The sequence below is a fragment of the Sphaeramia orbicularis genome, chromosome 19, assembly GCF_902148855.1.
Source record: "Sphaeramia orbicularis chromosome 19, fSphaOr1.1, whole genome shotgun sequence".
Lineage (NCBI taxonomy): Eukaryota > Metazoa > Chordata > Actinopteri > Kurtiformes > Apogonidae > Sphaeramia > Sphaeramia orbicularis.
Genome location: NC_043975.1, coordinates 15,649,218 through 15,674,308, shown reverse-complemented (window position 1 = coordinate 15,674,308; position 25,091 = coordinate 15,649,218). Strand labels below are relative to the sequence as shown.

The following is a 25,091-nucleotide window of genomic DNA, read 5'->3' as shown; positions in this document are numbered from 1 at the left end:
CAGTTTTGGACATAGTTTATTTGACACTAAAGAAAGGCTGCACTATAAGGACTGCAGACCCTCATTGTACACTTATGTTTTGGGAGTGTCCCTCAGTAGCTTTGTTGTTTAATCATTATATGCATGAAATAAATAAATAAATAAGAAGTTCATCACATACAATGAATAAATAAATGAAACTGCCATAGGCAGTGCACTTGCCGGAGGCCTTTGAAAGGGAACTTTGGCTTATATTTTTACACTTTATAACCTGATACTAGTTGTTTTTGTCTATCTGCAAAATTGAGGGAGTTACGGGCAAAAATGGAGTATTTTGAAAATCATGACCTTGAGTTTGACCTTTCAAGGTCATCAAAGGTCAACAAAATTTGTACTAAATAAAAGACTATATCTGACTTTCTAAAAGTCGATAATTCAAAGTACATTGATATCCGTCTTAGTTTTCAACATAGAAGCCGTTTTGTGAATACGCAAAGTAGGCGCTTGAGCCCTGGTCATTTTAGATGCCAATAACTCAAAATCTATATATACACGTGTGAGAAATGAGGTGGGTAATGGCTGGAGAATTGAATTTCCAATAATTTGACATTAGTTTGAAATTGCTATGACAAACAGAAAGGAAGTTATTAACATTAAACACATTTTACATATGTTACCATAGCAACCAGAAGTCATGTAACCTAGAGGTGCGAAATTTGGCATATGAGAAGGGACTTGAACTTAGGTGTTGCATGTAAAAATTTTTGTATGATCGGATGAATATTGGCAATATTACATCCATTTGAAATGTCAGAAAAAAACTGAGTTAACTGACCCCCTGATATTTACCCCGGGGCGCTAATGAAGGCGTGGCCCTTATGATGTCATGATGCATACCATCGGATGCAGAATGGAAAAATGCACAATTTGGCTTTGTTTTCAAGTCGACATGAATAATTCTGGCGGAAGGTATGACAAAATATCCATATTTGAACTTTGGCCTATAAATTAGCTGTGCTTTGTCCTACTATTGGCAAAAACCAATCAGGTTGATTAGAGAATATGGACAATCATTTGGTCATGGTGTGATATCAATAAATCTTGAAATGTGAGCGCTAGAGTGCATAGAGACAAACAGACATATGAACTGACCAATATCCTTACCCTTCGGCAAACAATAAATAAATACAAGATTTTTACATGATGGATAAATGACTGAGAGTCCTGCCAGTAGGGGACGCTAAAACTATTTAATTATTTACAAGCAGAGAAAGAACAATATAGAAGAAGCTAATCCATATGCACATGAATAAATCTGTTATTTCCTGATCGGCATTATCTACACCAATCCCATCACTTCTCTACACGTAAAACACACTCTACAATAAACTGGATTCTTTGGATTCTCTAAAATCAAGTTTGTTCCCTGATTCCTTGGGACTGGTTTTGTGAGCTAAGGTTTAAAACTTTTAATATCAATTGGATTGATTTTACTGAAAAGACAAAACCATTCAAATGACTGAACTGCAACTACATCAAAATTCTCATGATTTTATTCTGAGGGAGGAAATTGCTCAAAAACTTGTCGAATCCACAACTGGGTTAACTAATTTAAAGGTTCAGTATGGAAGATTTACATGTACTTATGTGGGTATATGAAGTTTGTCTGTTTTGTTCTTGGTGTCAATCATTTGTTGGCGTTAGCTAACAGCTACAGTCACAGAAAAAATGACAAGACCATCCTTGTTTTCTTCAATTTCTTGCTCATTTTAATGCCTGATACAACTAAAGGGATATTTATTTGGACAAATATAATGATAACAACAAAAATAGCTCATAAGAGTTTAATTTCAGAGCTGATATGTAGTCATTTTCCATGGTTTTCTTGATAATAACCAAAATCACTTCAGTTCTTACATCAATATCTATGGCATTGTCCTGACAAAAACAGTGCTTTTAGGCATTCTATGTTTTCTTTTCTGTCTGTTTTAGTCACATGATATACACAGGAGTTAGTACTTGATTGCATAACCATTGTTTTTGATGACTTTTGATGATCTAATATTTTTTTCTACGACTGTATGGCAATAACTATTGTACATGTCATGTGCCTATCCAGTTCCAGGAAAAGGCTAGGGTACCAGTTACTGGAGGCTGGTTTGCGCACCCATTCACACTTTCAGTTTCAGCATGCAGGCAAACAATATGCAACGTGGCAACTGTTTTGCCTCGTATGAGGAATTTGCCTGGGTGTTTGATTAATATAAATCAGTCACTGGGACAACATTCAGAGTGCAGAATTCGGATCATTTGATTGACTCTGTGGCAATGGACAAACCAATATTTGGTGCTACAGTACTGTGGCAGTAGCCATTGCCAATTTTTTAATATATAGTTCAATTTATGCTCACAGAGTTAAGTCAGCAGCTACTGCGCTACAGGCTGATAACATCTGCTAGTGATCGACTGACAGCTTGTCAGTCCAGTCTGAAAGAATGAGGACAAATAACACAAGTTATTTAAAAACCTAAAAGATTTGGGGCTTGTGAGGAAATCCTCTCTCCTATTTAATGTTTATTTGATTAATAAAGCAGGCTATCATGCGTTTCATTGGCATATTCTTCAGAAAACAAGAAAAATGTGTTTATGTACTAAAATAATCATCATCATCATCATAATTTGATTTTTATTCAGTTCCACTGGTTTTATTCCACTGGTTTTTCTATCCATTCTACTCACTGAAACACTGGTGATTTATGCACAACAAATTATATTTCTAGCACAGATTGGGTAGTGACACACATATTTCATCCATTCTTTATGGGTTAAGCTTACCTTATGGTGCAGTAGATTCATTTGTTGTCTTTAAAGTTACTGTTTCATTCCTAATTCCAGTCGTTTTTATTTAAACAGGCAGTTAAAATATGCAGCATCCTCCTCCTACTTATCATGACCTGTAGTTTCAGTTATAACTTTCCTTATAACCATTAGAGATACTTGTGTACAGTTAATGGCTCTACAATAGTGAAAAAAGTTAACCAAAAAAAAAAAAAAAGACTTTATGAGGGACATGGATGGAGAGAGGAAAGGCGCCCACAGAGACTGCTCATGCATAGGGCCCACAACTTTACTCAGCACCCTTAGCTTTGAAGCCTGTTTGTGGGATGTGTTTTTATTTTTAAGGTACCACTTTTCCCTGGTATAAAATAGCCCTTTCCATCATGCTAAATGACTGTATGCTTTTCCTCTTTCAGGATACTTTTCTCTCTTCAAAGGCTCAGAATCAATCTCTTACTCACTCCCACCCCCTGACTTCATGTGAAACTGCTGTATTTTATCATATACTTTTACAGGTTTAGCTCACTCCATGCCTGACTCCTCTTGCTTTTCAATCACTTTACTCCGGGATCCGATCCAAAGCTGTGGATGCTGCCAGTGGGAGATAATGCAAACTGATAATGCATCCAGACAGTCTATTACTCTGATGGCCAGCACAATGATGCCTATGAGATTTCTTACCAATTTCAGGCTCTTATAACTCTCGATTTGTACCAGAGACTCAAACAACAACAAAGCAAGGAGTGTTAGAAACTGTGTGTAAGTGTCAAAAAGAGGGACTCCTCAAGCTATGGGTCTTTCAGTGGTTTGTTACTGCTTGTTTTCATCAGCTTCTGAACAAAGTGATGAAATGTCCAACAGGCAGACTAGCTTCCTGTCCAGCTGATAGGCCAGATGTTCCAATCGGTTTGTCCTCCTCATTCACTTCATCTTCCTACTTCTTCATGCCCATTTGTTTTTTTTTTGTTTTTTTTTTTGCCTAATGTTAGATAAACCTGCTAACATTAGGTAAGCATCTCCTATCACCTTGCAAATATATGAGTTTGCCTTTTGTGTGTAAAATGTATATTATCAACTCCTTTAATTATTGTGTTTCTAAACAAACCATTAAAACTTGGCCTTTCCTTTAGATTCATCGAACACAGCAGAGAAGTGGTTGAGAAAGCAAAATAGAGGCAAATTGGCAGAAAAATGTCAAAAAAATATGTGACTGGAATTGGTGAGAAACAAGTAATTTTTGATCCCACATGACTTGTGACACCATTTACAGATATTTTGTTTAAAAGAGTGCTATTTTGCTTTTTTTAAGAATGGAATTATGCATTTTAAAACACTAGCGGCATTGTATCCGTGGTTCCTTGTACGATAGCGCCCTCCCATGGTGCAACAGTGGCATTGCACCCAAACGCCCTCCCGTGTCCCGTGTTGCAACATCGATCAGACATCGATGGGATGGACACCGGACACGGGGTGGGGCTGAAACGTGCATTATATAGTAGGATTTCCCTGTGGTCTACTGTACGTAAAGTAGTGGTGGGCGGATCGATCCAAATATCACTAGTATCGATACCAAGTCAGTATCGGTATCAGATCAATACTAGCATGGTGAGATCAATACTTCAGTTTCAGTTTTTCTCTTTTTTTTAATATTATATTTATTTTTGATCCCACTTGAATTGTGACACCATTTACAGATATTTTGTTTAAAGGACTGATATTTTGCTTTTTAAAAAAAATGGAATTATGCATTTTAAAACATTTCCCTGTGGTCTACATAAACTAGTAGGGGGCGGATCGATCCAAATATCACTAGTATCAATACCAAGTCAATATTGGTATCAGATCGATACAAGTATGGTGAGATCAATACTTCAGTTTCAGTTTTTCTCTTTTTTTTATATTATATTTATTTTTGATCCCACTTGAATTGTGACACCATTTACAGATATTTTGTTTAAAAGAGTGATATTTTGCTTTTTTTTAGAATGGAATTTAAAACACTAGCGGCATTGTACCTGTGGTTCCTTGTACGATAGCGACCTCCCATGGTGCAACAGTGGCATTGCACCCAAACGCCCTCCCGTGTCCCGTGTTGCAACATCGATCAGACATCGATGGGATGGACACCGGACACGGGGCGGTGCCGAAACGTGCATTATATAGTAGGATTTCCCTGTGGTCTACGTAAAGTAGTGGTGGGCGGATCGATCCAAATATCACTAGTATCGATACCAAGTCGGTATCGGTATCAGATCGATACTAGCATGGTGAGATCAATACTTCAGTTTCAGTTTTTCCCTTTTTTTTTATATTATATTTATTTTTGATCCCACTTGAATTGTGACACCATTTACAGATATTTTATTTAAAGGACTGATATTTTGCTTTAAAAACAAAATGGAATTATGCATTTTAAAACATTTCCCTGTGGTCTACATAAACTAGTAGAGGGCGGATCGATCCAAATATCACTGGTATCGATACCAACTCAGTATTGGTATCAGATCGATACTAGCATGGTGAGATCAATACTTTAGTTTTAGTTTTTCTCTTTTTTTAATATTATATTTATTTTTGATCCCACTTGAATTGTGACACCATTTACAGATATTTTGTTTAAAAGAGTGATATTTTGCTTTTTTTTAGAATGGAATTATGCATTTTAAAACACTAGCGGCATTGTACCTGTGGTTCCTTGTACGATAGCGACCTCCCATGGTGCAACAGCGGCATCACACCCAAACGCCCTCCCGTGTCCCGTGTTGCAACATTGATCAGACATCGATGGGATGGACACCGGACACGGGGCGGGGCCGAAACGTGCATTATATAGTAGGATTTCCCTGTGGTCTACTGTACGTAAAGTAGTGGTGTGCGCATCAATCCAAATATCACTAGTATCGATACCAAGTCGGTATCGGTATCAGATCGATACTAGCATAGTGAGATCAATACTTCAGTTTCAGTTTTTCCCTTTTTTTTTATATTATATTTATTTTTGATCCCACTTGAATTGTGACACCATTTACAGATATTTTGTTTAAAGGACTGATATTTTGCTTTTTAAAAAAAATGGAATTATGCGTTTTAAAACATTTCCCTGTGGTCTACATAAACTAGTAGTGGGTGGATAGATCCAAATATCACTAGTATCAATACCAAGTCAATATTGGTATCAGATCGATACAAGTATGGTGAGATCAATACTTCAGTTTCAGTTTTTCTCTTTTTTTTATATTATATTTATTTTTGATCCCACTTGAATTGTGACACCATTTACAGATATTTTGTTTAAAAGAGTGATATTTTGCTTTTTTTTAGAATGGAATTTAAAACACTAGCGGCATTGTACCTGTGGTTCCTTGTACGATAGCGACCTCCCATGGTGCAACAGTGGCATTGCACCCAAACGCCCTCCCATGTCCCGTGTTGCAACATCGATCAGACATCGATGGGATGGACACCGGACACGGGGCGGTGCCGAAACGTGCATTATATAGTAGGATTTCCCTGTGGTCTACGTAAAGTAGTGGTGGGCGGATCGATCCAAATATCACTAGTATCGATACCAAGTCGGTATCGGTATCAGATCGATACTAGCATGGTGAGATCAATACTTCAGTTTCAGTTTTTCCCTTTTTTTATATTATATTTATTTTTGATCCCACTTGAATTGTGACACCATTTACAGATATTTTATTTAAAGGACTGATATTTTGCTTTAAAAACAAAATGGAATTATGCATTTTAAAACATTTCCCTGTGGTCTACATAAACTAGTAGGGGGCGGATAGATCCAAATATCACTGGTATCGATACCAACTCAGTATCGGTATCAGATCAATACTAGCACGGTGAGATCAATACTTTAGTTTCAGTTTTTCTCTTGTACACATTGCTGGACTCACTGCTTCTGTCTTAGTGCGGAGCAGGTACACAGTACACTTTGCTTCTTCTCCTGCCTCTTGTGTTTTGATGTTGTGCTGTCACGTGAGTAGCGCAAAGTAAACAAGCAAGCTCAGGTGTGCCCGCCCACCAGCACACGCACAACGTATGCACAGACTGACACACAGTGCAGAAGGATGGAATGGAAGAGCAGCGCCATGTGGTTATATTTTCAGGCCGAGAATGAGACAACGGCAAGTTGAATAATTTGTAAAAAGGCTGTAAGGTACAGATAATTAATTTTTGTATTGCAGTTTCTGAACTCTACCTGAAAAAAAATATTTGTTTTAATTAGTTTTCTGGTGATCATTTTGTGCAATTCTTCATTAATTCAACTCCACAGGCCCATCTTCAACCCTATTTCTGAGTAATGACACCAGAAATATCGTTTTAAGCGCTGGCCCTTTAAATGCAAATGAGTCACTTCAGGCCCCACCCCCTCCAGGTTGTTGGCTGTGCTGCTCTGTCCCGTTCAGCCACTTGTGTTCATTAATACAACCAGCAACTGAACATTTCAGGTAATCAGCTCGATGTTTGGATATATTTTCAGTTTTTACTACAACTGCTGCTGCTGACAAACAATTATGGCGTACTCAGAGAAATGTTCGTCGGATGTCTTGGCCTTATATGTGCAAGTGTTGTGACATAACTGGTTATAAACGTAAGAAATTAAGAAGGAATTAAAACAGTTTGTAGAAATCCACTCAGTTTTTGCCAAAATGAATATAAAGATAGAGTTGCAGCACCTGGAGGGTTCAAATTCAAACTTTTTGAACTATTAGGGTCCAAATACACAAATAAATGAACCAAAGATTAATAGAAGTGGGTTTAGCAAAATATGACCCCTTTAAGAGACAAATATCATAAAAACACCAGTTTGTGATAAAGATAGTAAAGTAACATCTTTTATCTCACATAAATACACATCACAGCAAAACTTGTCTTTATTTCGGGTTTATTTCAAATCGTTCTTCAAGAAAAATGCTTTCAAATGAGTGAAATTTACTCTCAGCCTGGTTGTGTTGTAACTGCAGAGATATCTTCAGTGACTCAGAACCGATCTTCAGGAGAGAACATGATGACGCCACCTCCATGACCTTTGGTTGTGTAGTTTCTCTATTTATGTGTTTTCACAGTCTGAAGCAGTAACTGTTTTACAACAATCTGCTACTTTCTTAACCTATAGAATTATTTTTTAATCTGTAAATCATTGCAGAATTAAAATGGATTCACAAATTACACCTCGCTTTTGTTAGAATTATACAGTTGAAGAACATACAGTATTAAAAACCTAAGCATGGTATAATTAGAATGCTATATGTTATAATCATGATAACTATGTTTTGTAATTGGAATGTTATATGGCATAGCTGATTCCTGTATTTTGCTGATTTGCTCTAAGTTGTGTGATTTATTAATATTAGAAGGTAACAACTTTTGCCACTTTTGTGGCAGTTCCCAAATGAATTTTTCTCTGTAATTAACCTTTCCAAAGTGATTTATCACCATTTATTACAGTATTATCCTCTGAATTTGGCCTTTTTCTCCAGTGAAAATCATTTAATTTCCCATGTTTAACTGACTGATTATGAAGATGTTCATAAAAGCTCAGAGTAAAGTTGAAGGTTATTGTATCAAAACCAAAAAAACTGAAGAAAAGGTGACTTTTTCAGCCAAATATATCATTAATTGAAGATACACCAACTGTCTCCATCCACTGTCATTGATTCAACTCCATGGGTTTTACTGGTGACTCAATGTTATAGAAGATGATGGTGTTTCCACATTCACTACAGAGCCTCTGAACGTCCAAATGGGTCATGTCTGATGACCATGAAAAGATGACAATTTTTCTCTCTTTTTTTTTCTCTATATTTAACTTGTCTTAAGTGACTTATTGACATTTATTATGGCATTATCCTCTGTATTTTGTTTTTTCAGTGAACATCATGTATTTTCCTATATTTCATTTACTAATTGAGCAAATGTTCATAAATGCTCAGAGTGAAGGGGAGCGTTATTTTATATATATATATATATATATATATATATATATATATATATATATATATATATATATATATATATATAACAAGAGAAAACTGAAGAAAAAGTGACTTTTCATTAACATTATCATTAACTGAACATAAACCCAGTGATTCCATCCACTGTCATTGATCAAACTCCATGGGTTTTACTGGTGAATCAATGTTATAGAAGATGATGGTATTTCCATGGTAACTACGGAGCCTCTGAACGTCCAAATGGGTCATATCTGATGACCATGAAAAGATGACAAACTCCATTTTACATCAATTATTTACATGGATTGATAGGATTAGTAAAACAACAGGTATTTAACAGTTTCGATCAGTAGATACTTTTGGTCGTCAGTGGCTGAGTTAAAAGTCTTGATATTTTTTTTAAATCTGCATGAAAAGATTAAGGTATAATCATATTTTTTCAGATTAACAGTTTGTTAAAGTTGCAAAAATGGTCATCTTAATTCATTTTTGACAAATTTTCAGTGGTTCTTATATGCTAACAGTCTGTGCACAGGCATCTACTATTGTTTGAGATGTAAAATATAAAATAAATGATGTGTATCTTGTAATGGTTAATAATACATTCAAAATACACAAAAGCTGTTAATGTTCTTGACATAATATTTAACATTTCATAGCTTCAGTACTCTTTTGACCCATTTAGAGGGATATTTTTAACGTGTTTCCACCCTTCAGATATTAGCTTATCAGTTGCCACCAGCAACCTGAGCCATATGAGGCTTGGAAAAAAAGGTTCTTCTCACTTTTTTTTCTAATAGATACAGACTAGGAACAACCCTGGTCTCTTTCTATTTTCAGGTCTGAGCTGAATCTTGTCACTTGTCTTCATTCTCTGTGCTTTTAACCTTCCTGTTCTTGTCATTAGGAATTAAGTTCACCGATGGAGGGCAGGGAGCATATGGTGGCTGGAAAAGACAGTGTACAAACAAGAAAAGTGGACAAGTAAGAAAACATCAGCAGTGACAGGTAGTAATGCATACAGATGAATACATGACATGGTCACCGGCCTATGGACAATACTGTGAGTTCACCACAGAATGTCTCTGGGGAAAGTGTCAGCTGACCTTTTCTACAGAATTTCATTATATAAACTTCCTTTTATTTATTTATTTATTTATTTATTTTATGGTCAGATTTTTTTTCAGCATGAGTCAGTCAGTGTATTTGCATTCCATAATTGCCTTTTTATGTAAATTTTCATTCTTGCTGGTGGAGTCAGCTTTTCCTGTGCAGAATTTAAATTGTTTGCACAAACACAAGGGATTGACACTGATAGAAGCTTCTATGTTCCCCACTCACTCTTAACAGTGTTTACAGATTGCGTTTGACACTAATAAAGACACATTTTCTACTTGTTATGCTTTAACACCATGCAAAAACTTGCTGAAAGGATGCATTTCTGATGGTTTCTATTGTAAACGGACATGGTTGTTCCTGTTCTTCTGTTGAATTTCTGAAGGAAATCTCAACTCGTATTAATGAAATTACGTTGATATTTTGGACATCAGACCCTTTTTTTACTGCTGGAGGTAAGAAATTACACCGACAAGATCATCAAGGGTTACAGGGTTAGGACTCAGCCTGTTTAGCTCAACTCAGGTACATTAGGTATTCTTAGCATTAATTTGGTACTACATTAGATGGTATGCTAGTGCTCTGTTCTCTGGGTGGTTATTTGTGTATTTTATATTGTTCAAAGTAACATTACTGTGATCCAGCAAAAGTGTGCATGTTGACATCTATATAAAATTACTTCATTGTGTTTAACGTAACAATATCAGTTAGCAATTAGTGTTTTCAATGGGTTAGAGTGACCATTCCCTATTCCCATCCTCTTGTCTTGTAAATATGGTCATTTCAGGCGTCAAAAACTGAAGATAAAAAATGTCAAATAGAGAGTTGAAGGCCTGCCCATTCCAGTAATGCTCCATGTAGTTTAAAAAAAATTAAAAAATAAAAATAAAAATTGCATTACAGGCTGTGTAAAGTTAGAAGTATTGGCAAATCTGTTGTCAGACTGTGAAAATATGCAAAGATTTCCCAAAAGTTTTGGAAGTGACATCATCGTAACTGTTTCTCTTGGTGGTTTGTGTCTCGAATATGTCTCTACAGAGTCAACACAATCAGATGTGCAGTAATTTTTTTTTTGTTTTAATATATTTCCACCTCATTCTCAAAAAGCATGGTGAAATATGCAGGGTTAAGGATGCTTTTGGTATTGGTTACCTGTGTCATACACGACTAGAAATGCAATCCACTGAGTCATTTGACACAGAACTAGATGTTTAATTACTATCTTTACAACAAACTTCAAATTTCTTGGCTCATAAAAGTATTTTTTTAATCAGAGGCAACTTCTCACAGACTGCAAGAGAAACTCGGCTTCCCCTAAAATTACAAAAATTAAATGGTCAAATATGTATGGTTGTGTTGACATTTCATTGAGTACAAATGTGTTAGAACATGTTCATCTCAAAGACGAGTTCGTTCAGAATCAGCTTTATCACAAATCAACGGACTCGATGTTGTTCACTTCTTGTACATTCCCGTTGCGCTGTTTTCTCATTCGATCTCTGCTCGGTGCATTTGTCCATAGATGCTCCACATCCATGCACTTCAATGGGACTGAGTGGAACAGTTTTTTCATTGCCTCAAAACTGGACGGTAATTGGATAAATGCCAAGATGTTGTCCCGCCCCCGGACGCTTGGCATCTCTGGGAGTGAATGGAGCTGTGGGCGGAGCTCGGCTGGGCTGGACGCTGGGCTTCCACATGCTGATTGGAGGATCAGTCGAAATGCTGAATCCCATTTGACTGACAGCTATTTTGAGATATGCTCCTTCTCTTGACAGAGTTCAGTTTAATACCGTTGCGCATTCTGCTGTGAAATCGAGAGAGAAACCACTACGAATTTACTTGTTCTTTTCTTGCACTGTAAATAAAACACACTCATTGTACTTCCTTGTTTCAATTTAACATAATTTCAACATTTTCTTGTTTGGTTGGTACGATAAGGTCACTGACCATTTTCTTAAAAAGGAACGAGGGCCGAATTTATGTTTAAATAACTTGACTTTTTTTTTTTTTTATGTAAGCCGACAATGAGCTTCCCCTCTCTGAAAGACAAGCAGCCGCCACTGTTTTTAATATGTGTGAATGGAGGCACAATTCAAACAGGATTAAAAATGTGTTTTATTCACTGTTGTCCGCTGTTCATGTGTATTTAGAATGGCCCAGTGGAATGAACAGGACTACACCTTTATTCCAGAACGACATCTGTGTAAATGAAATGTTGAGATCATTTGGTCCCGCCTCTGTCACGGCTCTGGAGGTAGTAACAGAGCCATGATAAAGGTGGAATCATGATTCCGGAACGCTATGTTGAAAGAACACGTCTCATTCTGCAACCAAGGTGTGACATTTTGGTGATGAACTGCGTGTGCGACCCCCACGCTGGGGGGATTGAAAATTAACTGTGGGCTGTGTACAGTAAACAAACATATCAACACGACCAGAAAGATGTCGAACTGGGGAGACGCCGAGATCCATGAGCTGTTGTCACTTCAGGCGGAGTACTCTGCCCACGCTAACATTTGTGGAACAGTGAAAGATGGGCCAACTCTGGAGAAGTTAGCAACACTGCTATGCTCGGAGTATTTCCGAGGCACAAATTATACGTCACACTATACGTTACTATATGCATCACTGCCTCTTTGATTTTGAAATGCAGGTCCATTGTGTAAAAGTCCAGCCTTTGTCACCTCTATTATTTCTTTGGCTTGGCTGTGGAAATCAGTCAATGGTGGAAAAAAGGTGGGACCACCATCTCACCTTTTTCCTGGGATCTCTGTGTAAAAGTGGCTTATATCAAACGAAAAGCTTCAGAATGGGAGCACAAACCAATAAGTGATGTCAAAGAGACTAAATCCAGTATGAGTATGAGTATGAGTAGTATGAGTATGAGGGTACCCAATTAACTAGGACTAAAATCCAAGGGGTCATAGCTAGATTAACCTAAAAGATAGAGTCAGTTGCTTCAGTATGCTTCCATAATCACTTTTTCAGAGAGCTTTATGGTCTGCATTTACTGTCATTGTGATTCTGTGACGAAGACGATTTGTGCAGAAGAAGACCTTTTGGTGAATAATTCCTAGTACACGGAGTATGTGTTTGGAAAAAGGTGCAATGGAGTCACTTGAGTGACTTTACCATTTTCAAGTATTATCATATCTGTATACTATCTTTAAACGCACATTTAGCAAAATACCAAGGCCACAAAATTGTGTGTGTGTGAGGAAAAAAACCCAAATCACATTACTTCATATTAACTCCCTTCTTAATCTCCACTGAATGTGTCTATATTGCATAGCTTTCTCTTGTATCTTGGCATGAATTTAGTTTCAAAGGCAAAACAAGTGAAATATTGTCTTTTCAGCCTTGGTATTAAGTCTTTAAGGACAAATTGCACAAGATATTGGATTCCACATACAGCAGTTTATCTGATGGCTATAGTCAATATGTGGATAGCATACAGTAGTTTCCACTCTAACACTAAATACGTAAGAATCTCATAAAATCTTCCATCGTCTTTCATTCATTCAAGACCTTCATTCATCTGCCTTTTCTATTTTACTCCAGTTTTTGAGTGAGTCTCAACTTGCTCAGTTTATTTTATGCTTTCTATTACATTGTTAGCCTGTTTCTCTTCTACTTTCCCTTCTTTCACCGAACTGAAGCACAAAAATCAAAGACAGTAGGTTTTCTCATCACACCCACACTGTGAACTTTTATTTAGGACACCTGAGTACATAACATAAACTTAGTAATTATTTTTGTGTAATTGAGTCTCCCTGTGACTGGACTGAACTTGGCTTTTTGTGGCTCTTTAAATTGGAGCCTTTTAACCTTGAACTGAAACCTGACTTATTTCAACTACTTAAGAGTCAACCAAGGATGACTTGGTTACATTGCTGGTGTCAGCACTCTGCCCACACAAGTGTTTCAGGCATTCATGCAGTCCCAACTAATTGATATGTGTTAGAGAGAGGGATATGCTGATGTGCCAAAGTCATTAGCTGAAATGTGAGGAATAATCATTTTGCTTCAGGGCCATAGGCCAAAGCAAAAGAGAGAAGACTCATTCTAATTCTCCGGCCAACTGAGCCACAAAGTAAAGTAAGCTCACCTGGACGTGATCCAAAAGCCTCAGTTGGAAGTCAAGCTCTCCTTAGTTTATCAGAGACAGGCATCAATATCCTTTGGGCTGATTTCAATGGGTACACAGATCATTAAGCGAGGTCTCAGGAGAGACTTCAAATGCATCTACAATCAGTGTGATGGAATGGTTGAAAAACACCTCAGTACCCGCCCATCTGTTTCTCAAACCTGACTCTTTGTGTTCGCATCAGAGACGGTGTATACATATATATACATGTCCTTTCCATGTTAATTTGTGTGCAAATGTCAGTAGAGCAGTTTCTATCCAGTCAAATCTACATTTTCAATTGTAAAATGAAAAATGCATGTGGAAATGACAAAAATGACAAAATGAAAACACAAAAATTTGCATTTCAGATATGTAGAGATGTCATCATAACAATAAAAGCTAAATGCAAATAAGTTCAATGGAAACTGATTCAGTAAATAAATAACATAGAGGCATGAGTGTGTAACGGGTGCGCTTTGGGCATAGATCATGAAGACACAGAGGACGGTTTTCCACAGTTTATTGCTCCTGTAGAAGACATAAATCATATGCATCACTTGTCTTCTGTATTTTTCTGTGAACCTCTGACTCCCCCTGCACTGCATAGCCATACTCTAACAGAACTGCTGCAAAATACTTAGAAAAAAATAGCGTTAAAGGGGTCATATTTTGTTAAACCCACTTTTATTAGTCTTTGGTACATTTATTTGTGTATTTGGACCCTAATAGTTCAAAAAGTTTGAATTTGAACCCTCCAGGTGCTGCAAAGCTATCTTTATATTCGTTTAGGAAAAAACTGAGTGGATTTCTACAACCTGTTTTAATTCCTTCTTAACTTGTTATGTCTATAACTAGTTACATCACGACATTTGCACATAAAAGGGCAAGACTTCAGACAAACATTTCTCCAAATACACCATAACTGTTTGTCAGCAGCAGCGGTTGTAGTCCATACTGAAAATATGTCCAAACTTTGAGTCAGTTACCTAAAATGCTCAGTTGTTGGCTGAATGGGACAGAACAGCATGGTCAACAACCTGAAGGGGGCGGGGTCATGTGCATTTAAGGGTCCAGCGCTCAAAACGACCTTTCTTGTGTCATTATTCAAAAATAGGGTTGAAGATGGACCTGTGGATCTTAATTAAAAAAGAATTCAGACCCAAGCATAGCATTTACAGTTTATGCAGACCACAGGGAAATGTTTTAAAATGCATAATTCCATTTAAAAAAGCAAAATATCACTCCTTTAACATTGTATGAGAATATTATTCTTGCTTTTTCCTATGTTTTCTTAAAATAACACAATTAAGATTCTCCTTTTAAAGCTGAAATTTGGCACAAATAGAATCTTCTAGTAGTGATGTTCGATACCATGGATTTCCTTTCTGATCTGATACTGAGTAAAATTCAAGCTGGTATCAGCGATACTGATCTGATGCCGATACTTTGTACAAATACACTTAATGTCTGGAAGATCTTTAAAAAATACAATAAAAATAGTGTATTTCAAATCATAACTTCATAAAGAATACAAGACATGAGAGTAATTAATGTTTAATTATTAAAAATTCAAATTAAAAGGAAAACTTGCATATTTATCATCTTCTTGGCTATGGAGCTAAAATAGCTCCTCACATGATTCCTTTCCATCCTGCTATTTTTTCTACAGACTGACTGAGTCAGAGTTGACTGACTGAAAAGCGTGACACAGCACATATTTAGTCAGGCGGAAGAAGTAGTTCCCACTAATTGTGTATCATTTGGACAAGATCCCAATAGTTTTGCTACTTTCCACTTTGTTCCTGATATACATTACCTCAAATGACCAAAGTATCAAAAGTATCGGTATTTTGATTTGTGAATCAGTTCTAGAGAGTAAAGAGCTGGTATTGGAGATATCGATATTTCAGTATCGATCCACACATAGCTATCTTCTAGAGCTGAAAAGTTCCATGACTGGCCACCAGAGGTTGGTTCCAAAAGTAAATGAATCCCAACTGACCACCATTTTAAAATGACCAACTTTACCTCTGAATAAAAAACATTATAACCTGGTGTAAAATAAAATTTTTTAAAAATGTTGGTATATGTATCATTGTTTCTTTGTTTGTTTGTTTGTTTTTTTTATAACTTGTGCTTAAATTATATTATGGCTTAGTTATGCAAAATTAAGAATGTGGCCACCATCTGTGAAAGGCACATGACATCAGTATGTTTTTCCACAGCTCCTGTTTGTTGAATTCTGCTTTACTGTCATTGCAGTTAAGATGATACACTAACAAGGCATCAGAGGACTGTACCTAATTACAGCGTCTTGCCTGTTAGTATAAATTCATTAAATTAAATAACGTTTGCATTAATTCATATTGAGTTTATGGTCAGTCACTCTGTTAACTGGGCTAATTAGTTAATGAGTTTATACATATCTGTTGTCAAACACAACTGTATGTGGTGATATTTATCATATAGCTGAAATTACTTCAATATGTTACATGATAGTGTTAGTCACTGTGGTCTATTTTTTCCCTCAGTGTTAGCTTTGGTGATTCAGACACATGTAATTAGTGAACAGAGGAACTTTGACCGTCACCTGTTGGTTTCTGAACTGTTTCTCTGAAGGGATTAGTTTACAATTTTCCACCAAGCATATTGGCTTTTGGGCCAGAAGTGACCATTTTCGGTCAAAAAGGGCAGGGGTCATGGGTGAGCTAATGCCAGATGCTCGCTTAGTGATGCAAATTTAATTAAGCCCTGTAAAATAAAGTCAATTTGAATCTTGTTATAGAACCTCGACAACTACAGTAATGCTGCCTTTCTGGAAAAAAAAAAAATAGTGTTATTAGATAAATAAAAGCTGTTCAAATGTGAAATGGGTCCTAAAGATTTGTCACCCATAGTCTGGCATGGCACACAGCAAAGCATTCTGTTGACCTGACATCTAATTAATAGGAGAAAAAAAAAAAAAGATGGACTAGATCACGTTCTACATGATCCAAATAAAACAAATGAGACTGGAATTTCTCATTTTAACCCATAAAGGCCCAGTGCTACTTTTGTGTCAGTTCTCAGTTAAATTTTTCTCTATATTTAACCATTTTTGAGAGATTTATCACCATTTATTATAATATGATCCTCTGTATTTTGTATTTTTCTATATAAATCAAGTATTTTCCAATATTTAATTCACTAATCATATAGATGTTCATAAAAGTTCAGAATAAATTCAAAGGTTATTATATAAAAAACGGAAAAAAATATGTAGACAAAGTGACTTTTCCAGCAAATATATCAATAATTGCATGTAAAACCAAATGTGTCCATCCACTGTCATTGATCCAACTCCATGGATTTTACTGGTGAATCAATGCTGTAGAAGATGACGGTGTTTCCACATTCACTAATGGGTCAAATCTGATGCCCATGAAAAGATGACAAACTGCATTTTATACCAATTATTTACATGAATTCATTGAATTAGTGGATCAACAGGTATTACACAGTTTATATCAGTAGATGCTTTAAGTCTTTTAGGGATAAAAAAGTCTGACTTCTTTTAATTTCAGTGTAAATCTGTGGGAGCCAGAGCTTCTTGGAGTCACCCCTAGTGGCCATCAGTAGTATTGCAACTTACATGTTGTCGTCATTATGGAAGTGAGGCCCTTTCCCCTTGGTTTCACCCATCATTCTTCCCCAACTCCACCCTCATGCCCAAATATGGCCCCAAAGCCAAGCAAAACCAAAGGGTGACATCACAGAGGCTTTTTAATCCAATGTATGATTTAACCACGTGAGCAGTATACAAAATGCAGAATGATGACATCAGGCAGGCAGAAGGAGGTGGGTGGTAGTGGGAAAAAATCCACAAAAATATCAATGTAACACCAATTAACAGAGAGCATGTACCTAAAGAAGACATCATCATTTATCTTCTATATCTTCCTTGAACACATCTGACTCCTACAAGTACAAAAATGTAATTTACACCAGAAAATAGCCAGTAAAATCCCTGCAGAGCTCATTAGCCGCATGCTGTTCTAAAATTAGCGAACTTAAAAGAAGAAATTAAAACAGCATCAAAACTAACGCTCATAACAAAAGGAAAACAGTACAAGAACATGGTCAAATTAACACTATATAATATGCAATATGTCAACTAAGTAATAGGATTGATGAAGAAAACAGTGAATTAGAGGCAGAAGTATTATTGCATTCAGTTTACTCCACTGCAGTGTTGTGTGGGAAGGGACGGACTTGTGGGAATTTTCAAGGTACCAAATACGTGATATGCATGTCACTTAGACCAAAACAATAAAATAGAAAAGCTCAGTGAAATACAATTCACGGTAATAAGCAAAATTATGAAGAACTAAATAATTGTTTGAAAATGTATTTTTATCTCTTCGGACAGGTTAATAGACTGCACTGTTTCTGAATTAATAATAGAGGGATGATGGAAAACAGCAACAAAGCACGACCATTTATGAAGAAGAGCAGAAAGAAATGTTAGACAAGGAACATTTTGACTCAGTGCTTTAAGAATGAGTCAGACATCTGCTAATGGGTCAGATGGCAAAACTAAAAACAGATTCCATTTAGGTCAGTTTTTGACAAAATGGAAGAAATTATGGGTCAAAGTCTTAAAGGGGTCACTTTTATTAGTCTTTGGTACATTTATTTATTATTTATTTTGCATTCTCATTTTTATGTATTGCAGTTATTCTTTTATCTATTGGTCTACTTCTTTGTATTTTATGCATTGTCTGTTTTATCCTCTGCTGTGCAGTGTCCTTGGGTGTCCTGAAAGGCGCTTATAAATAAAATGTATAATCATTATTTGTAATATTTGTGTATTTGGGGACCCTAACAGTTCATAAAGTTTGAATTTGAACCCTCCAGGTGCTGCAAAGCTATTTTTATATTCATTTTGGCAAAAATTGAGGAGATTTCTACAACCCATTTCAATTCCTTCTTAATTTTTTTATGTTTACAACTAGTTACATCACAACATTTGCACATATAAGGTCACAACTTCCAATAAACATTTTTCTGAGTAGCAGCAGCGGTTGTAGTAAAAACTGAAAATATGTCCAAACTTCGAGCCGATTACCTAAAATGTTCAGTTGTTGGTTGTATTAATGAACACAAGTGGCTGAACAGGACAGAGCAGCACAGTCAACAACCTGAAAGGGGGTGGGGTCATGTGCATTTAAAGGGCCAGCACTCAAAATTACCTTTTTCCTGTCATCACTCAAGAAATAGAGTTGAAGATGGACCTGTGGAGTTTAATTAATGAAGAATTCAGATCCAAGCATAGCATTTACCGTTTATGTCGACCACAAGAAAATGTTTTAAAATACAAAATTCCATTAAAAAAAGCAAAATATTACTCCTTTAATACTGTATGAGAATATTATTCTTGCCTTTTACTATGTTTTCTTAAAATAACACTTAAGATTCTCCTTTTAAAGCTCAAATTCAACCCAAATAGAATCTTCTAGTAGTGATGTTCGATACCACGGATTTCCTTTACAATCCGATACCGAGTAAAATTCGGGCTGGTATTGGCAATACCAATACAGATGCTTTGTACAAATACACTTAATGTCTAGAAGATCTACAGAAAAAAAAAAAAAAAAAAAAAAAAAAGGACCTGTGGAGTTGAATTAATGAAGAATTCAGATCCAAGCATAGCATTTACAGTTTATGTAGACCACAGGAAAATGTTTTAAAATGCATAATTCCATTTAAAAAAGCAAAACATCACTCCTTTAATACTGTATGAGAATATTTTTTCTTGCTTTTCCAAAGTTTTCTTAAAATAACACAATTAAGATTCTCCTTTTAAAGCTGAAATTCAACCCAAATAGAATCTTCTAGTATTGATATTTGATAATACAGATTTTCTTTACGATCTGATACAGAGTAAAATTCGGGCTGGTATTGGCAATACCAATACCAATACTTTGTACAAATACACTTAATGTCTAGAAGATCTAAATAAAAACATATATGGGCCTGTGGAGATGAAATAATGAAGAATTCAGACCAACGGATAGCATTTACAGTTTATGTAGACCACAGGGAAATGTTTTAAAATGCATAATTCCATTAAAAAAGCTAAATATCACTCCTTTAATACTGTATGAGAATATTTTTCTTGCTTTTCCTAAGTTTTCTTAAAACAACACAATTAAGATTCTCCTTTTAAAACTGAAATTCAACCCAAATAGAATCTTCTAGTAGTGATGTTCGATACCATGGATTTCCTTTACGATCTGACCACAGGGAAATGTTTTAAAATGCATAATTCCATTTAAAAAAGCAAAATATCACTCCTTTAAGTACTGTCAAAATAACACATTCATGAGGGAAATACCTGTTACTACCTGTCCATTTCTTCTATATGTGTGTAAATGCCTGTGACTAATATTTCATTTCCTGGGATCTAAATAATATAACATTACCTTTGGTTTAATACGACATGAAATATCCAGTTAAGTCGAGGCATTACGTCTACTTCCAGGTCCAATTCAGTTCATTCCTCTGTATCCAGTCTGCTGTGGTACTGTGTCCCTGAGTCCATAAAAGACATCCTAGTGTCATTACATGAGATGATAAAGAGCAGAGGAAGAGGATGAAGTAAGTAAAGTCACAAGTTGAGAGCTAACTAACTTTAGTCCCTGCTGTATCTGGCAACCCAGGGCTATATTGATTACCCCGATATAAAATAAGGATGTCATGACGTGTTTCACATCTAAACACTTTGCGATTCATCTGCCAGAGTTTTTTCTATTCAGTCTAGTTTAGGGGAAGGTGAATGAAATAGTGATTTATGTCAATACACAGCTGAACATGAAGTGAATGCAATGATGTAAACAGACCCTGAGCTTCAACACTATTTAACATTTAACTCAAAATCTTGATCTCCTGCATAAACTGAATATGGAAAACTGCAGTAACTGTAACTATATTTGATTTAAATTAATTAATTTGGCCCCTTCTGACCCCTGGTTTGTACATTATTCAAGAAAAACATTATAATAAAAGAGCTAGTGATTGACGTTTTGGACCTTAAGTGAATTTTATGACGCCATGACGACAGACTAAACCGGATTAGATTGAATTTTTAATCAAATAAATGTCATTTTTTTAACTCATAAAGACCTCAACATTCACCGTCTACTCAAACCATCAACTGATCTAAACTATTTAATACCTGGTGATCCACTAATTCTATCAAGACATGTAAATAATTGGTGTAAATGCAGTTTGTCATCTTTTCATGGTCATCAGATATGACCCATTGGGATGTTCAGAGACTCCGTAGTTACTGTGGAAACACCATCATCTTCTACAACATTGATTCACCAGTAAAACCCATGGAGTTGGATCAATGACAGTGGATGGAAATACTGGGTTTATGTTCATTTAATGATAGATTTGACTGAAAAAGGACATTTTTCTTCAGTTTTCTCTATTTTTGATATAACAACCTTCAACCTCACTCTGAGCTTTTATGAACATCTACAAAGATCAGTATATTAAATTTTAGAAAATACCTCATTTTCATTGAAAAAGCACAAAATGCAAAAGATAATATTACAATACATGGTGATAAACCACTTAAGGATGGTTAAATATGGAGAAAAATTCATCTGGGAACTGCCATAAATGTCACCCTGGGTCCTTATGGATTAATATATAGTTCAATTTATGCTCACAGAGTTAAGTCAGCAGCTACTGCGCTACAGGCTGATAACATCTGCGAGTGATCTACTGACAGCTTGTCAGTCCAGTCTGAAAGAGTGTTATTTAAAAACCTAAAAGATTTGGGGCTTGTGAGTAAATCCTCTCTCCTATTTAATGTTTATTTGATTAATAAAGAAAGCAATCTTGTGTTTCATTGGTACATTTTTTACAAAACAAGAAAAATGTATGTGTTTATGTACTCTAATAATAATAATAATAATAATAATAATAATAATAATAATAATAATAATAATAATAATAATAATTCAAAATTGTATTCAGTTCCACTGGTTTTTCTATCCATTGTGCTCACTGAAACATTGGTAATTTATACACAACAAATTATATTTCTAGCACAGACTGGGTAGTTACACACATATTTCATCCATTCTTAATGGCTTAAACTTACCTTATGGTGCAGTAGATTCATTTGTTTTCTTTAAAGTTACTGATTCATTCTTAATCCCAGTATTTTTACTTAATTAGGCAGTTAAAATAAGCAGCATACTCCTCCTGCTTATCATGATCAAACCTTACATAATGGCAGTTTACGGAAACACACATAAACCCACCTTTTCTATGGCTGATTTTCTGGAACTGTGTTTACATTGTTGATGGAATTTTGATCAATGATGCAAAACACATGGATGAAAAATCTATTTTTCAGGGAAGCATATTGAAGCCATTTCCACAGTTGCAGTTCTCTTGTATAAATGCGTAGTTTAGCCAGAGTTAATGTGACTGTATGTACTGTAGGCAGCCACAATACCTGAGAAATACAGTGTGGATTACCATAATCAGGTTTTACATGATTGTGTGATACAACTGGGCTTAATTCACGTGGCAGTAGTGATTACATTACAGCATTTTTGTGACCCTTTTCCATTTGCACAATTTGTCTCCAATGAAAAAGGCTTTAAGCCCTGTGAAAAATTGCCTTTGTGTCTCATCTTTTTATGCTGCCTAAACCAGTGAAAATTGGGTCAGAGGAAAAATATGAATGAAACAGAGAAAGAGGGCTGATTCAGTTGCCAAGGAGTCCATGAGACATGCAGACTTGGAGCGAAAAGCCAATGTGCACATGGGGAAAGTGGTTTTACATGGATGCGGGAAGGGGGTGGGGGGGTGGGGGGTGGGGGCTGCTTAAAGGCACGATCCAAGCTTCATAGCTATAGACCAGAAAGGAATGAAACCTCATGTAGATGTCAGAGTGACACATCTGGCTCTGAAACCTTGGGTGAACAAAGCTCTCCAGGCTGTTTACTCTGCCCAGCTCTGGTCTGACCCTCCCTGTGGTACAAATTTCTTCTGGGACGTATTTGAAAATGTATTTCTGGTCTACATGATTTCCAAATGACACTAATCATGGCTGGATTAACCCAATAGTGTGCCGCAGGCAAAAAATAAACCCACTAGACCCTTATTCATCCAATTTTCTCTGTAACCAAGTCAAATGTAAGTACCAATTTTCTATAGCTATGCATGAAAACATTATATATTTATGATTCAACATATTTCTTTTGTTGCTTTTCAGCACCACTTCAGCTGCCTTATCACAGCTATAAACAACACTGAGCAATGTTAACGTGATCTACTATTTGCAAGGATTTCATTTTAATTCCTCTTGTGACTAAACTGCTCCATATTCTGTTTGACCCTGAGATAAATCAGTCAGCATAAACATACTCCGACTTTGTCACCCTTGTTTTGTTTTGTAGTGTAAAAATGATATATGGCTGCTTCTATGAAACTGGATTCATTTTGGTACCTGGCACTTTGTCAGCTTTTTAGACCCAATAATAAAAGAAAAATTTATAACTAGAAAAGCACTCTGAGAGCGCAGACCTCCGCCAAGGCTGATCAGTGGCCCCCCCCCGTGGGCCCCCCCACACCAAGGAGGTTATGTTTTTGCCAGGGTTTGTTTGTTTGTTTGTTTGTTTGTCTGTCTGTCTGTCTGTCTGTTTGTCTGTCCGTCAGTGTGCAACATAACTCAAAGAGTTATGGACAGATTTTGATGAAATTTTCTGGTCTGCCCCCCCCCCGATCACCACCAAAATTTAATCATTTCTTCCTTATCCCATTCCCAACAAACCCTGAAAATTTCATCCAAATCTGTCCATAACTTTTTGAGTTATGTTGCACGCTAACGGACAGACAAACAGACAGACAGACAAACAAACAAACAAACAAACCCTGGCAAAAACATAGCCTCCTTGGTGGAGGTAAATATTTCCCTCCAGGATGTACGTAATGATGACCTCAGATGAATGCAAAAAAATTATACTCTTGCTCTGAGCCATTCCAAAATGAATGAATTTTTAATCAAATACTGGGGCCAAAAATAGGACCAAAATTGGGTCATGAAAAGCTGCCTAGGTGTCAGTGCATTTGATCTGGAAAACATGGCTGTAAATGGTCTTATATAGTGCTATAAATAAAGACATTGTGTTAAATTTGATGATCCTCGTGGTTTTTCTACTCCAGACATGGGTTTTTCATGAATCTCAGTCTCATTCCAGGTTTTTTTATTAAACCTATCATGTCCACTGCTGTTACATACAGAACCTGCCCATTTAAACACATATTAAATTGCGAATGATTTTGCAACAGCAGTCATTTTTGTGAAACACTCTGCCTTGCATAATTGGTTCAATTCCCAAAATGTACCTGTGAGAGACTAAAGAGATATTTTTTAAAAATAGTAGCGCGTAATTTTCGTGTCCTTTTGACCGTGTTACATTCTGATTTTTGTATTGAATATAATGTAAAATAATACAAAAATGTGTTTTATCTGAAAAATAGTTCCTCTTTTATCTCAGTAAATATCTATTTTTAAAATAGACCCAAAGTTCTTCCAAACTTGCTTCAAAACATTAGTCTACATCTGGTTGGAATTTTTAGCTCTCATGTTCTGTTTGATAGAAGCAAGCCATTTTTATTCATATTTTTCATGTGAGATTTGATTTTGGAAACTGTATCATATAGAGTTTCAAGTTTCATCCTACCTACCGCATTGTTGCATCAGCACATCATCCTGAAAACATCACAACAGTTTACATCTCATTGTTATGACGACCAGCCATGCCAAGGGAGTACTATACCTGCGGGTGAAATCCAGCTGAGGTGGACAAACTAAGTGAAGCGAATTGAGCTGATACCAGCAGAGGAAAAGCAGCATCACACTGTTACGACATGACTGGTCTACTTAGTGTTACTTGAGTGATACATTTTGTGATGTTCAATCTTGCAAATTAGCAATAGCTGTTGTCATTAACAGACTATCAAAGAGACCATATTGTTAATGTGTT

At 36.1% G+C, this 25,091-nt stretch overlaps 1 long non-coding RNA gene across 1 annotated transcript; it reads left to right on the top strand.

The window, feature by feature from the left end:
• The first annotated feature begins 418 nt into the window (after positions 1-418).
• On the top strand, positions 419-1,083 carry LOC115410367 (uncharacterized). The gene is made up of 3 exons (XR_003934086.1): positions 419-591; positions 794-914; positions 992-1,083. It is a non-coding gene; the product is annotated as an uncharacterized LOC115410367 (long non-coding RNA).
• The last annotated feature ends 24,008 nt before the right edge of the window (positions 1,084-25,091 follow it).